The sequence below is a fragment of the Pempheris klunzingeri genome, chromosome 15 (assembly GCF_042242105.1).
Source record: "Pempheris klunzingeri isolate RE-2024b chromosome 15, fPemKlu1.hap1, whole genome shotgun sequence".
In the NCBI taxonomy this organism is placed as follows: domain Eukaryota; kingdom Metazoa; phylum Chordata; class Actinopteri; order Acropomatiformes; family Pempheridae; genus Pempheris; species Pempheris klunzingeri.
The window spans coordinates 11,572,258-11,589,701 of NC_092026.1; positions in this window are offsets into that span (position 1 = coordinate 11,572,258).

Below are 17,444 nucleotides of genomic sequence, written 5' to 3' on the forward strand. Positions count from 1 at the left end.
AGAAAACAGAGATTAGCGTCCAGTTAATGAGGATCCAACACAAGGACAGTAATACCAACAGACTGGTTTCTGGGGCCTTGCCCAAAGAAGAATGATGTGTGTCTGTGTGTGTGTGTGTGTTTGTCAATCCTTACGTGTGTGTTTGTGTGTGAGCACGTGATAGACAGTGATCGGGGAGGGGGGTTCGAATGACGACTTTTATGGCAATGAAAACCATATTCAGAGACTTCTACAAAGAAAAAAAAAGACAGGGTGTAAGATTTACTCTACACGCACATATTTACACTCACACACATTGTGTGTTTGCATATGTATGTAAATAAATTCAGTTATATTGTAATGATATTATACAAGCCACTTATCTAACTATGTTAAAACAAACCACTAACCACACAAATGTTTTTTTTGTTTGTGTGCTCGCTCATTTTTCTTCTTGATTCATGTTGACAAGGCCCTCTGGAAAGCAGCACACTTGTGTCCATTGTCTTGCTGTGGATAATTTATAGATCCTTTGGGACTACTCCTTCACAGGGAGAAAAAAAGATCAGATTTTTTTTCCTTTTTTGTAATGATATAATATGAAGCTGTTAGTAAATGCATTAACAGAAAATAACTAGACCAGTCAGTTTAGGCTATTCTCTGCCTTGAGCGAACCAGTGTTCAGGGAATAAATTAAACCACTATAACTATTTGGATAAAATAGGAGAGAAATTGTGCAAATACAGATGATATGATAGATGACAGTGGCCTTGTTATCACAGCCGACATCATTGAAACAGGTGATCACTTGACCAGCAACAATCCACGTGTGACTCAGATCAGAAATTGTGGAGCACTGCGGAGCTTATTTTTTTGTTTGTTTAACTTTTAATACTTTGAAGTTGTAAAGAAAACTGTGGAGAACTGGAGGAATGTAGCCCCCTTCTATTTCACATCCTTCTTTCCTCTTCAGCTGCCACGATTTGATTGAGCCATATTCAACACATGTAGACACACAGCACGAACAGTGGGAGCTGCGTCAGTCAGTCCAAACAGTATGGGGCAACTGAGACAATAATCTAACTTGACGTGTCTGCAGAGTTGCTCAAGTGAGCCTGAATGCGCAAGTCTCATGGCTAATATAAATATATTTTAGAAGACTAATATTTGTGTAATGTTCGGCAAATTGATGTCTAAATGCCAACAATGGAGTTTTGCAAACCTGCTGTCTTCATTCAGAAGTCAGCGAAGTCGTTATAGTACATGAGATAATTTGGTTTTTCATTTTGTTGCTTGGCACAAAGTGACACAGTTAACACAGTGCAGGATACTGAATCCTGCCATTTAACTACAGTGACAGTTTAAAAAAATAGTTTGACGTTTTGGGAAATATTCACTTTGTTGCAGAGAGTTAGCTGATTGATACCACTCTCATGTCTGTCTGGTAAATACAAAGCCACAGCTAGTAGCGAGTTTAGTTTAGTTTAGCATCAAGACTGGAAACTGGGGGAAATGGCGAGTCTGAATCTATGCGAGGGTAACAAAATCAGCCTATCATCACCTCTAGAGCTCACTATTTAGCATCTTATATCTCATATTGTCTTGTCTCTTATTGTTTTGCTTTGTTTTCTTCAATCAAACAAGATATAACATGTTAATCAGTGAGCTCTAGAGGTGCTGGTAGGTGGATTTTGCAACCTTCGGACAGAGCCAGACAAGCTGTTTCACGCGTTTCCAGTATTTCTTCTAAACTAAGCTATGGGGCTGCTGCCAATAGTCTCCTATTGATCAGACAGACATGAGAGTGATATCGATATTATCATCTAATGTTTGTTAAGAAAGCAAATATATTTCCCAAAATTGAACTAATGCTTTAAGACATGACCATAAAGTCAAAAGTTTAATTTTATAAGAAATGCCTCTGAACACACAAACAATGCAGACAATAATATTTCATTGTATTCTCAGCACTTAGCCTCTGAGAACATTATGTTATATACTATAAGATATGCCTTGTTTTAGATGGGTGTGAATTAACTACTGAGTGAGGGACCCAGCTTTGTATTATAGCGCCATCCACGCACTGAAGCCCAAAAGCCCTTTAAAGTATTTTAAGATCTGTATTTATGGATACAGTGCAGTGCAGAATCTTTTGTTTTAAATTGTAAATAGCAAAGGTTTCTTCTCCTGTGGTATAGAGACAAGAGTGAGGCACATGTTCAACTCTCACGAGCAACTGAAACAGAAATTGGTAGCAATAAGAAACGTTAGAGTGAGATTTGTGGAAGCAGTACACTTGCTGTAACAAGTTTGTAATGAGCGATTCAGCACCATGCCAAACATCCTTAAAAATGGCTCTTACCTTTTAACAGTTTAGTCTTTAAAGACGATTGTCACAATATTCAAAATTAAACCACCGCCCCCTACAGCGATATCAAGCTTTATGAAGAGAGCCCTGCATGGGTTATTTGTCCTGAGGGGATGAATTCCAAGCATTTTGATATGAGAAGGCATGCCAAATAAAGACTGGTCAAAACATATACATAGAACTTTGCACGCTACATGGAAACCATAATAGCTATGCTGAGACTCGAAGCATAAATGCCTGCTTCCCACAGCTTTCAGTGTGTGCGTTCTCCTCACACACACACACACACACACACTCCTCGGCCCAAACACACTGAGGTTCTCTACTATTGAACAGATTCAAAACAGGCATGACAGGAATACCAAACGCACACAGAGTGCATTTTTGTTTGTTTATAGATTGTACATAGGCCTAAAAATTTCTCCCGAGAAAGAGGAGCATGATGCAGCAGTCAGTCGGTTTTTAGATGTCACAGTCGTCCATATTCTCAAATCCAAAACTCTGCACTGTTTAGTCATCAGTGGATCATGTACAAAATTCTGTTTTGTAGAAAAAAAATAAAAGATAAATTATTTTTAAATATATTATGAGCATGTGTTTAGTGTAAATAACGTCAAAGTCTAAATTGATTTTATATCCTGTATTTTTTACTCTGTTTTTTCTTTTGGGTGTTTGTTCCTTTCGGGGTGGAGGCTTCGAGAAGCAGTGTATACTTCAAACGTACTTCATTTCATATCTCATCATTTGCTGTTATCGAAGCACTAACAAATCCTAACAAATTTAGAATAAACTCACTTTAACTGTCTTTTACTCATGCGCACGATCATGACGCATTTTTGCAAGTGTTCAAAAATCACATTCATCAGCAATATTTTTCAATAGGATTTGATCTGTTTGTATAATCAACTATTTTGTGAAAAGACTTTGCAATGTTGGTTATCACCATATGATGCGGTATAAACTCACGATCACTTCAGTGTGGACTAGTTTATACTCAGCCTTGGATCACTTTACATGTACATGTACTTTTTGTTAGGATTTGTGCTGTGCTTGTAAAACAAAGATAAAACACATCATCCATGTATTGCCCTTTATGATGATACTACACCAACAAAGCTTTGTCCATGTTCACTTATTCATGTCTTATGGGAACCCTAAATTATTTTCCTCTACCTCATGTGTATAGCTTGTAGGTATAAACAGATCACAAATGACTGGTAAGAATGTATTTAAGTTATTTAACATCTTTGTATAACAAAGGCGAAAAAAATCTGAAATAATAAATGAATTTTTAAATTAATTCATGTGTGGTTTCATTCTTTAGTGGAGCATTTGGTTTAATCAGTCGATTGCCTTGAAGTAATCCACTATGATATGATAAGCAGATAACAATTTACAGTATCGCACAGGAGGATCCACTAGATACTAACCAAATAACTTTTGCCTTTAGCAAAAGTGGCAGCAAAAATGAAAAAGCAGCTGACAAAACAATCTCAACTAAATGTCCGCTTACTGACTAGTTTTGGAGCTTTCCATTGTGTCACTTGGTCATCACTAACAGATTTAATCTGGCCAATTTCCATAGAAACATACACATTATTTTCATGAGCAACTTTGGGACGTAGCGTTCATGTTGACTCAAAAGTGATATAGTCCAGAAGCTCCAGAACGAGCAAGTAAGTGGATCTCGAGTTGAGATTGTCAAAAACATTTAAATGAACAGTACAGAATATAAACCTTTCTGGACTGGTTATCATTCATACATTTCTGCCTGTAACTCAAAGGAATTCAGCAAGAGGCCAAGAGACTCCAAAAAGCAAAGCCACTTAGGGGTTTTTACCCTTTGCTACAGCAGTAAATGTGATGGAAAAGCAATGGGAAGTGACCAGAAAGTCTCTTGTTCAAATCCCTGGACTGGCTGACTGCAGTCCACCTTTTGATAAGAGAATAGTGACTGGAGCAAAGAAGCCTTCCTTCTATGTAATCAGGCGTCACTGTTGAGGTTAAGTGTTTATGGGAATCCGATACAGATGTTCTTGGATTTTCACAGTTTCATGCAGGATCACCCTCACATTGCTATGACATGTTATATTGATTTAGTGTAAACTGATTATCAGGTCCTCTGTCATATTGCACAGCACAGTACCACAGCAATGATGTTTTTACTTCCCTGTCAAACAAAGTTACTATGAAGCACATTAACGTCGGCTATAAACATTTCTGTTTTGGGTTTACAGAATTCAGATATACGTATGTGTTACCCCGTTGAACTGATATTATTTCAACAAGCTTTATTCCCTCAGCAGATGAGTGGAGATTGCAGGGAGTTTTCTCTCTCAACAATCCTGCAAATATCTTGTGGCCTCATCACACAAGCCCTGAAGCTCGACTAATCCAAGAGAAAAGGGGCTTTGTGATCCCAGGCTGTGAATAGGAACTTCATGTCCGGTTGCAAAAACAATACACAATTATGGAGTGTATCTGTTCTAATACCTAAAACATCAGTGGAAAAGCCCATGATATCCCTGACACGTGTACCTAAATTAGCAGTGCAGGAGCAGCACCCTCTTGGTGTTAGCTATTCCTCCCCTGGGTCCTAGCTGCTTTGCTCTGAGAAACTGAGAGGCTTTAATGTACCCCGCTTGCTGGACTCCTCCTAACTTCCTGCCCTGTACCAGGCTCTAATATGAGCTGTAACTTTGCGGTGCGCTGTAATCCGACAATGTTTTGACAGCTGTTACCATGAAGGAAGTGGGTGCAACTAAAGCACATACTGAAAAAAAGGTAGAAAAAAAAAAAATCAAGCAAGCTTGGCCCCCCACCTCCTCCTGACTACCTTTGATTCCCACTCTCATCCTCCTGGTCTGCTCGGACATGCATCAAGCAAGCAGGCTGTCATGCACAAAAGAGTGGATAGTGAGATAATTCTTGAACTGCTGAAAGTGGCAGAGGATTCGCTATTACAACATCACCCCGCTGTACAGGATATGTGTGCTGCCTTGTGGAGGATTTGTTGAGGAGTGTTGCTTGTGGTCTAGCTGTGTTGGATCTAAGGTGGATGCAGACTGCAGGGCTTTAAATGCTTTGCAAAAAGTGGAGGGTCAATAACACATAGTAATAGTTGAACATTTTGAGAAATACGCTTATTTTTCGTCTTGCCAAGAGTTAGATGAGAACATCAATACGACGTTCACGTCTATACAGTAAATACCACCAACAGCAGGTGGTTGGCTTAGCTTAGCACAAAGACTGGAAACAGTTAGCCCTTCACAATGATGACAAGACTCCAGGAAGCTGCTGTGCCCTACAAAGAAATAGTCAGCTACCTAACCTTATCAAATGTTGCTAAACTCTGATTGGTGCTCAGAAATTTGCAACATCACCGTTTTCTGACTGAGGCCCTGTGAGAAGAACACGAAGAAAAACTAAAATTAGAAATTTCTCATGTGAAACAATCAAAACTGATGTGTTCCTGTAGGACCCCATTGGTTTTCAATAGTAGCACAAGTAAAGAAACTAGCTAGAAGTTAAAAAAGTGACTCAGTAATGCCAGTTACATAGCAATATCTAAGATTTGTCAACAGTACCCACCCCACCATAAACTACTGGTACCAGACCAAGTAAGCCCTAAATGGTTTCACTTTGATTTTTAGTGCTTGAAAAAAAATGACAATGAAATTTGACAAAGGTTTCAACACAAATGTAAAACTAGTTTTAACTAAGCTAATTAATGAGGATCCAAGCTTTAGCTGCTCAAAGACAGACTCAGTGAGTGAAACATATGTGCCAAGCACTATGAAAACACCTTAGCTCATGCCGCAGGTCTGTGGGACTCACAGATTTATGATTTTTTTTTCAGCATGTTGGGAAAAAGCGAGTTCCTCTCTGGAAAGTGTGATAGGGGTCTGAAGGGTATGTGCCTTCCTCGCCTCCTTCCTGCGCCCTGCCCAATAGCTTACCCTGTTTATAACTGTTTTTGATTGTTGTTAAGTACCTGTCAAAGCTCCCGCTTGTCCCTTGTGCCTGGAAAAACATGTGAGCTCAGCATCTCTCTAAACAGGAGCAAATTAAGAAAATGCAGAGCATCAAGGAAAAATACTTAGTGTACTGTATATATCTAGTGGTGAGAATCTGCTCTTTAAACAAGGATGACTTTGTTTGAATCAGCATGCAGACTGTCTGTCAAGTTGAGTGAAAAGGTTTATAGTGCTGTTGGTGACACAGAGACACATTTCATTTATGTACTATTTGAGTAACAGCAATATTAACTCAATAATCACTTCAGTTAAGATTACAGGAGAGGCTGCACAAATGATTAGACATCAGGAAGAGTATTCAAGTGTAATATATCTTGAATATGTCTTGTGATACATGTACTGTAAAAACTATCAGTGTTTTTTTTCTCTACTAAAAGTGCACTGCTCCATACTGGAGGTCTCTGCACTTTTTCCCCCCTTGACGAGGGAGACAGCTTGTTGACCATGTCCGAAGCCTCCTCACAAGATGCGATGGATAATGATGATAACTGGCTCAAGAAGTTTTCAACACTTGCTCACAATCATAAAAATGTCAGCCTCACATGACAAAGCTCATTTGTCAAATACCCCTCCTTCTGTTATAATACGCAGCTTAGCAAATCCAAATGAAGAATTCAATACCGCCCATAAATTGTGCAAAATCTGAATGGACCTGAGTCCACATTCTCCTTCTGGAAAAATGAAATCATAAACAAACAAATTATTCTATAAATAATATTGGAGCATGTGTTTCTTTCATTGGAGAGGGGGGAAAACCCCAGAGACCCCATAGCGGGGTTTCTAGGGGGATGGGATAAACATAGATATGTGCAGACGCCTGGGTTTTTTTGGCAAGGCTGCTGCACTTGCAATTGCACCAAGAGAATTGGAGAGCTTGCCAGGTGAGGTGCAGGGTTAGAAACATTTTATTCTTGAGGAAATTCCTCCTATTACTCCATTATTCATCAGAATCTCAGAGGAGATGGATGCTCTAACTGCTCTAGCAGAAACCGTTTAGAGGAAAACAGTTCATCATGGTGGATAACCCAGACAAGACGAGTGTTCTGATGTATCACCAGTAGGATGTATGCGATGGACATATACTCCTCAGTCCATCAATTTACTTGGACAGTAAGTACTTCGGAGATCACAGAATTGATATTCAATACCATAACTACACAGCATTAAATGTCAGAGCCGTTCACAATTGTGAAGGAGAAATTTTCTTCAACCAGGTCACCACCTGTTTTGTGCATCATGGATGTATGAAATATTAACCACTGGGACAAACTGTGGGTTTTGTTTTCTCCCAAAATGTTGATGTTATATAAGCACATGAGGGAAAGTTGTACAACTGTGATTCGAGGAGGACCTGGAAGTTTCTATCAGCAGCTGCACTGACCTACAGCCACTCACACTTGTGTCTGCATGTGGGGCGATGGTGGGGAAATTAGTTGTAGTTGTGGTGACTGTGTGTGTTGGTTGGGGGGGTGGGGGTTACAATGGCAGGCTGATGAAAGCCAGGGGGTTTACAGAGATGGCCCATGAAGCTGCTGTCCAGCTCATGCTTCAATTGTGCAGTAAAGATTCCTCAGCTGTCCTGCGGATTAGCCCGTGTGCTTATGTGATTAGGATACATGGCACCGCGGCTAGACCAGGCGCCTCTGACCCCGGAGAATGTAGAATGAGATGAGATGGGAGTAAAAAGGATGGACGGGTGATGCTGCGGAAGCTACAACCACTGAGCACCCAGCATAAGACCTGGGTTTGTTGAGTCCATGACAATATGCCTGTTGCTTTCTGTAGGTGGTGGAGGTGTAAAAGACAGGAGTCAAGAAACATTCTCAAAAACAGACTTTAACCGATATCCATATTTATTCCTAAAGATGATGGATTAGATGGGTTACATTTATTTTGCGCTTTATCATGATACCAAAAGAGCTTTTCATCTCACTCACCACCAATGTGTGGCACCCACCTGGGTGATGCACAATAGCCATTTTGTGCCTGAGTGCTCGCCACACATCAGCTTGAGGTGGAGAGGGAGACAAATATTGAGGTGCCAGATGGAGAAAGCCATGTTGGGAATTCAGCCATGACACTGGGGAAACCCCCCGCTCTTTGTGGAAAGTGTCACAGGATCTTTGATGACCATGTGCCATCTGAAGGACGACACCTGCAACTGTACAGTGTCACTATGACAGGGGCACGGTTACTGCCAAGTCTTCCTGCTGGACAACAACACCACTTTGCATGACTGCAACTCAAACAAGCAATCTTGGATCTATATCTGTGTATATATATATGTATGTATGTATAACTTAGGGGCGAGAGTTGGGGTACACCCTGGACTGGTCGCCAGCCAACTACAGGGCCAACACACAGAGGCTGACTCTCACTGTTAGAGGGTTTTTCTTATGTAACATGATTCTGTAGGAACTTGTGTCTTACATGGTATATATGTTACTCTCAAGTCAGCATCCCTACACTCACTCACGCTCACACTCACACCTACGGGCAATTTAGAGTCAATTAACCTAACTTGCATCTTTGGACTGTGGGAGGAAGCCGGAGTACCTGGAGAAAACCCACACAAGTACGGCAAGAACAGCAAATTCCACACAGAAAGACCAACCTGGATTTGAACCTGGAACCTTCTTGCTTTGAGGCAACAGTGCTAACCAAAAATGTAATTAATTAGGAAGGGCAATGGTGGATTGGATGGGTTTTGTGAACGGTGGGATGAATGGGGTCGATAGTAATGGTGATGTGACAGGAGCGGCAAGGAACCCAGGAATCGTGGGGGCACGTCTCCAATAATAGATGAAAAAGAATTACATAGATGGAAGAATGAACCCTAACACACGTGTCTTTTATGGTGGGAGGAAACTGGAGCGCCCATGGGGAGAATAGCAAACTCCACACAGAAAGGATCTGGGACAGCCACAGCACTGCCCACTGTGCCACCGTGCTGCCCACTGAAAGGGCAGCGAGGGGAAGAACGGGTTTTGCCTGGACAAAATAAAGCCTCACGCATGCACACAACTGTCGTGACTGGTAGCACTTGGAATATATTCATTCTGGACAGCATGGGAAAGCTTTAAAATATGGGAAACATTGATGCTAACACAGGAAGAGGCCATACTTTTCCTCCTGCATCCTCTCACTAAAACGTGTTCATGTTGGCTTGGGGGAACTCAGAATGACTGACATGTGGAATGACAAACAGTGTGACAACATGGTGTGTGTGAGCGGCCGTCCAGCCCAGAGGCCTGCACAGCTGCACATTGCCCGTTTGACTGTACCAGACGCTATGGCATGGGTTCAACAGTAACGCTGACCTCATGGGTCACAACCAGTGCTGCCTGCTAACTGGAGGCAGTGAAACCAAATTGTTAATGCCCATAAATTAAGACTGTGTAACACAAATAGGCTAAAGTCATAAGGCATACGGAAAGGCAACTCATTCATTCACTCACCACTTCTACCGTTACAACACCAACGATGAATTTGGTGTGGGAATATGAGCTAAGGAGATAGTAATCCCGTCTATAAATGCAAGATAGTTTGCTTTAGCTGGATTCCCACCCTTGCTGTCTTTGTGACAAGCATTTGCCAACTAAATCGAATCCCAAAGGATAGTGGAGTTTCGTTTAACAGAGAGGTACTTGAGGATCTGTCACCACCATCTCAACAAGTGTGGCTGGCTGCGTCAATAGCAGCCTCTCATAAGGACAGAAGAAAGGAAAGACCACATTGTCGGTGGGGGCGGGTCTCCATTTTGTGTGAATTTGGTCATTTGTTGGCCGAGGTCAGCTCCTTAAGATTAGTGTTGGTGGTGGTAATGTGTGTGTGTGGTGGGGTTGGGCTAGATTGTTAATCCATTGATTTAGCTGGAGTTAACATGCTGGCCAAGGTCCAACAGAGACTTAAATCACAATTGGAGTGGGGCAGATATATTGAGAGGAGATGGTGGGAAAGTTGAAATACCGCTTTTCTTTTCACAATAAGGAGAATTTGAAGAGGAAATTGAAGCAACAGTCTGCGGTAGGTTTGTCAAAAATCCTTAACTACTGACTACACTACTCTTTTTGAGTTGCTTTTACTTGCATTTTGAAATTTTAAAACATAAAAAAAAATACAATGAAACTTTTGGCACACAAAAAAAGGATCAAATAAAAAAACAAACGGCAGGTTCCGTTGGCAGTATAAAAGCATTTTCAGCTGACTTATTGAAAAGAAAAATTTCACAATCAAGCTCAAAAATCTTAAATAAATGTTTTCCTTTGTAGCACACTGACAGAACACTATTTCCTTGGCAATGTAAACATGAAAAACATTGTCATCATGCATGAAAACAGTGATGAATAATATCGTTTTAAAGATAATGGAACAGGCTGTGCATTGTTGAACATGTTGACCTGTAGAGAGATTCGGAGATTCTTGGAACATGTTAAAACAGGACAGTGAAAAGCGAACAAAGAAACATTCCTTGTGTCAGTGAAACTTGTGTTTTTTCACGTCCGTGCGTTCAATTATGTTTGCAGGCTTGTTGAGAGAGACAAGCAAGATTACCATGGAAAAAAAAACACTCATCATGCTAGACAGCTATTTACGGAGCTGCTGTAGCCTCGCAGGAATTGTCCTCCACCTTGACTTATTGAATTATGGAGAAGCTGTCGACAGGTTGAGCAACTGTCTGCTCCTCTCTGTGTTTCCTTACATTCACTTTACTCAACACGGCGCTGCAGCTGTCAGTGTGTGCTCCATTCCTTGGCTTCAGCCAGCCAGGGTAGACGAGTGCACCTTGCAGGCTCAGATCACAGTGACCTCAGGTCGTTATCATTCATCCTGCTCCTCAGAACACCACTCAAATGACACAAGACACTCAACCGGCAACAACACATTTCAGCCCAGTAATCCCAGGAATTAGGTCCATATTAGACGATTCTACACCTACGGGAGAGTTAAGGGTATTGAGGTCATTGTGCAGGATGAGCGTCTAGTGCATCAGACTTGAATGCAGGACTAGAGTTTGCATCTTTGTCACAAACCTAGAATCAATGGTTGCCTTTTCATGAATCGTGAAAACTATCTTTCCCTAAAGCTACGACTACCATAGTTGCCAGATGTCAGTGTCTTTGAGTGTATTGTTCTGCTACGCTGATCCACAGATGAAACAGTGGACCAGTGTCTCAATGTTGCATCTTCGCATTACATTCTTGCATTTTAAAAATCCGTTACCTGCCTAAGGGGGTGCTTCATTGTTTTCTGGTTTATCCAGATGTGAGTACAGTCTGTCAGACAGCTGAGATTGTGGGGAGTGAAACATGTACATGTTTAACAGAATAGTTTACTGTCTGGAGTCAATTTGGAAAACTTATTAAACATTGTGCTGATGCTGCGAGCTATTACTGTACCACCTGCTGGTTCGGCCAAAAACTACAAATAATTATAAAACAGGTGTGTTTTCTGTAAAATGACCTCTGACTGTTGAGTTAAATGTACACACCAGCCACAAATACACTAGTATTAGTAATGTGTTGACTCCTGTGAGAGCGCACAGCTGTCTACTGACACATTGCTGAGCTTTCCCTTCTCAAGCAGTTTGTTGTTCCAGGTTTGTTGTTCTAAAAAACAGTATATTTCTTAAACTGGATTCCCGCACAGCTTCCCGGGCTTTAAAATAAAGCTCAAACAAAAAGGAACTGAATGGAATTTTTTATTGAAAAAGAGTCTGTTACGTCACTGTTTTTGAAAGACCTCTTTTCAAATCACAGCACCTTTTAAGACTGAATACTCAGTTCCAGTTGACTTACCAGGACATTTGGGTGGCTAATATGCGGTATATGTGCGGAACCTGAACGCATGCTGAGTTTAGTGGTATTTTAAAATTGGAGGTCATTAAAATGTGAGTATGCAGTTCAAACTGTGATTACTTTTAACTTGAGCTGAGACTAAAGGGAATTATGACGTCACTGTGTGGCTGGTGAAGAGGGAGGCTAGAGAGAACCAAGCCCATGGACCACATCCAGAAACACAGTAACCATCCAGTGAAGCGGTATGGAGGTGTTCAGTTTCATCCAAGTTGACGAAGGCCCTGCCAAAAAAGGCAAATTCATGTGAAGCAGGTCTGCCACCTTCCTGGCTTTCCCCGCAGAGCCCCAAACCACACACTTGGTGACAGGTATCATTTGGTTATAAGCGAAGCTGAGCGTGCCGGCCTCTGCAGAGCAGGCCGAGGAGCGTGGCCCTGCTGGGCAGGAGGGAAAGGTGTGGCAATCAGATGTTGTCTAGTTAACTGGGAATATCCGGCAGCGGAGACCGTTACAGATTAATGTGCAGCAGGTGTGGGGTGTCTAGACTAGCAGAGAGAAGTACACTGGCTGAGTAATTGAAAGTGCAGGTGCATCTTGGGCCACTGGCAGCATGTGGGGCTGCTGTAATGTTTTTAGCTGCATGACATCTCACTTTTAGGGCTCGAGCTATTACATAAAATGCATCCGAGCTCTGACGAAAAACATGGTGCCTGAGGAATGCCAGATTTGCTTGTAAAACATCTCTCAGCTATTATGGACTTTTGTTTCTCTTACATTGACAGCTATTAATGTAATTTCATAAGTTCAGTTTTTGGCCCGATGAAGTGATATAAAATGACTTGGCAAGAAGTCTGGAATAAAACCCCTCTGACTTTGTCCACTTAATCATAAAAACCTGGTGGGTTTGGCTTCCTGTGTTGACATAGAGCAGCCTGAGCCAAGAAATACAATCAAATGTTCTTGAAAAGTCAGTCATGGTGGGCAACACAGACAGCATAATGTCACCTGATATTCAGTGATTTGAGATAATGTTTTGAAGTTACTTACTAATGGTTACTGTCCTGTTAGTGTAGCCTTACAATGAACAGGGTGGGGCTAATTTCTTACAATTGATTAAGGGTTGATTACATAAAAAAATTAATGACAAATAATATATCTGATTTGATTTTAAACTCCCACTTTTAATTGATTCACATATTCAGTGCTTTTTATAAGATCAACTTATCGATATCAAAGTTTATTGTAAAATTTTATGCTCACTGTAAAGGGTATTTATTTATGACTGTAGGAGAAACACATTTCTCAGATCAGTTTTTTAAAGTTATTGAAAAAAAGGAAAAATAAACTGTTCAGGATGTATTGCAACTGGACAACAGATCAATAAGTGAGGAATATCTGATCTGATCTGTGTTAAATGTACTGTTGCTGTAACTGTGACGCCTGGTTTATTCCCTGACCTGTATGGCTGCTCCTGGCTCGAGGCCCTCACTGGCTATCAGTCTCCAGGGCTAAGAGGATAATGTGTTAGCTGATATCGTAGCTCAGTGTGGTGCTGAAATGGGAAAAGGGGGAGTTTGGAGGAGGTAATGATGGACCACTTTGGTTTCTCCTGAGAAATAGGAATTCAGGCCCAATCTCAGAGGGTCCTGACTAGACTGAGTCCTGTATACACACAGAAGCAAACACAATGGTTTCCTGCACACCGACATTGTTTATATTATATCTCCGTGAGTTTGCTGTTCATATGCAACAGACCATTTCGTGTTATTTTCTCTTGCGCTATCATATCAAGAGACATAATTGCTGTAAAATGATGTTCTTGGAAATCAGAAGCATTGTTTGTTTCAGGCTGAAGATAAAGAATATGAGAAGGAAGTCATATTGGCCGTGTTTTTATGGCTGATATGAGACCATGAAACATGACTTCAGCGCACTGCCTGTGAGGGGTGAAATGAGTGTGGATGCGGTGCCAGGCGAGGGTCCTCTTTCTCTCCTCACACTGAGCCTCTCCAGTCATGGATCACAGAGCTGGAGAAGCAGCTAATAGCTCTTTCTAGCTGGGCCTGTGCTAAATACTCCCTCCACTAAAATTATTCCTCTGGGAATCAATGGGCCCATTCTTTTGTGAGCTGTAGTTTGCTTGATGGTCCCAACCTCAATGTGAAACATTAGACAGCAATGGGGAAAACATAAAACATAATACTTGTGTGACCAGCTTGTCATTGGCTCTTCGGTGGCTGTGTTAAGAATTTTGCCCAAGATAGTAGATTCAGTGAGAGAGAGGATAGTGAGGGTAACAGGCTCTCCACAGATCAAATTGCAGCATTGATGCACAGAAAAGGGGGGGCTTTCGATGGGTATCACTGTAAATATTTTGGGTGGCTTTTTCACAGAAATATAAACAGGCTATATTTAATTCCAAAGTAACATTTTAGCCATGCTAGTGGCGTGGCTCTGGGAGTGGCAATGTCAGTTGTCAGCCAGCCTGTTCGCCACTTTGGTTCAGACTGAAATATCTCAACCACAACAATGATTGCCATTAAACTTGGTACAGACATTCATGATCTCCAGAGGATGAAATCTCATGATTTTGGCAATATTCTGATTTTTCCTATAGCATCACTAGCAGGTCAAATTTTTTCACTTCACCTCACTTCCTGTGAAATATCTCAACATTTACTGACACAAAGTTTTTGCACATACATTCACAGTTCCAGGTGGATTAATCCCCTGGGTTTTTCTCTTAGTTTTGATTGAAATGCCTCAACAATTGGATAGATTGTCATGAAATTTGGTTCACACATTCTTGTCACTCTATCAAGATGAATTGAAACAACTTTGGTGATTCCATCAAAGCACAATCATCACCACTCTGAGTTGCGATCAAAATATCTGCAAAACAAAAGCAAATACATTCCCATCAGCGTTAGCTATAGTATGTGTTTTGTGCCAATTGTAAGCATGCTAACATGGTGAACATGGAAAATGCTAACATGCTTATCATCAGCATGTTAGTATTGGCATTGTGAGCATGCTAACATTAGCATTCAGCCACAGAGCACTGCTGTACTTTAGCACAGCCTCAGAGAGCTGCTGGTATTACTGTAAACTTTTAGCCACGTTGAAATGGATCAATTATGTTTTTTTCTTACAAATTGTTGAAGACTTGGTATGAGACACGCCCACATTTGTAACAGAATCAAATTCCCTTTTTTTGCAGTGTGGTCAGAGCCAGCACCTTGAGAGCAGGGATCAAAGATGAACCACAGTCTTCTTGTCTGCAGCCCCTTTTTTTGATTGAGCTCCACAAGAATGTCTAACATCTAAAATGAAGCAAAGCATTTAGTAGAAAAGCAAACATCTCTATTTCAGCCTTTTATAATGCTCATCATGTTTTTTTTTTCTTGAAGCCCTTTTTAATCTTCCAGTAATTGTTTCTTTCAGTCAACCACAAGGATCACTACCCTTCACCCAGAGAGTTTAGCCTAGCCCTTGACCACAACATCTCCGCTGTCTCACCACAATAACCTGGTATGGATACTTACTCACCCATAACTCACGACTGCCAGGATTTCTAGGGTCTTTGGCTTCCCAAATCAATTATTGCAGATCTGCTCAGACTTTCCCAGCTGATGACGGGAGCCGTCTTTGTACTCAGATCCTCCAAAAACATCAGATCAGATTCTGAGAAACTGCCATAACCGACTAAGTGAAAAACCTCTCACAGCATCCATGAACTGCATATTAAACATAAAGAAATGCATGATGACGTAACTGCAAAATCAGGCATTTATATTATCTTAAGAGAATGCAAAACTCGCGGAGTGGCACAGCACAAATTAAGCAGATTTAGACTCAAGTGTTCACGGCAGACCAGCAGAGTAAAGTACCCAAATCAGCTTAATGTGACTAAGCCTAAATATTTATAAAATCAGTTGTAATGGGCTACTCCCCTGGCAGTACCATCCTGTCCAGTGTCACTGTGGACATAAGCTGGAAAATTGTGACTTTTGATGTCTAATGTGAACTTCTATTGATCAGATTTGATCAGATCAAGTGTTTTTTTGATGGAAATGATCAAACTAGTGTTGCTACCAGACATTTTTTTCACAAGTACTGACCATGGAAACCCATCTAAAATAGTTATTTATTGTTTTTGGTTATAATAAGTTTCTAAATGTAGTCTGAATCTGCCTCACATTCATAATGTCCCCCTGCCTGTGCCAGACCTCTGCTCAGCTTGTCTATTTGGTTACTATTACTGAGCCTTTGTTTGTACTTCAGTGGAAGCTGATATGAGTTGTAAGAGGAGCCTGTTGCTACAAGAGTCTCTGCAAAGGTCAAACATGGTGGTTTGTTTTTTCTAGGATTCCTTTGGGATGCAGAGTGAATAACTTTAAGGCTTTTTACCTGTAGGCAATAAGGAGCAACAGTACCCCTGCCAGTTGGTCAATTAGAGACAAACATGCCTTTATGGACCTGCCAGATTGGGAAGTGTAAACATTTCATAACAATGGCTAAAATGGAGGAGGAGAGAAAAGAGATTAAGGAGAGATGGCTGGATCTTTATCACTATACTTTACTCACCATAAGTCATGCTGCAATAGCAAACAGTTAATGATACAGTTTTACTTGAAAGCTGGAGTGCTTTCACATATAAATGAACGTCTGTTACATTCAAGCTCTTACCAAGCGAGTCCACCGGTAGTGATGCTTTTTGCACAAGCCACCAATGATTGGTTTACCAGAGCTGAATGAGGGAGCATCTCTATGGATGGAGTAGGCTGCAGAAACCAGGGGTACGGAGGGAACACCTAAGATGTGTCCAGATAAGTAAAAAGCTCTGTGTTCAGAGGAAGGAGTAAGAAAAGCGGGTGATGGACAGTCAGGGCAAAGGCTTACATCATAAGCATGCGACAACAGTGTTTGTATAATTACAGAAGGGAGAGACAAAAGTTCCACACTGCAGCATTAAAATCAATCAGTCTTCATATGGATTGCTGAGGGATCAGTAGCCTATGCTTGGTGTTTGATTTCTGTAGTTATTTGGTCAAAATCGTAACAGAGCTCATTGTTGCTGTGAGTTTGACCACTTTCAGTTTTGACTTTAAATGTATTCAAACTTTTCCAACTTGTGTCATTGAATCATTCATACAGTTAATTTTCAAGACCATGTGGGCGTCATGATTTTTATCTTTATTTTGGATTTCATGAAAGATTTTGATTGTGCAATTGGGACAAATGAACAAAGATACGTCCAGT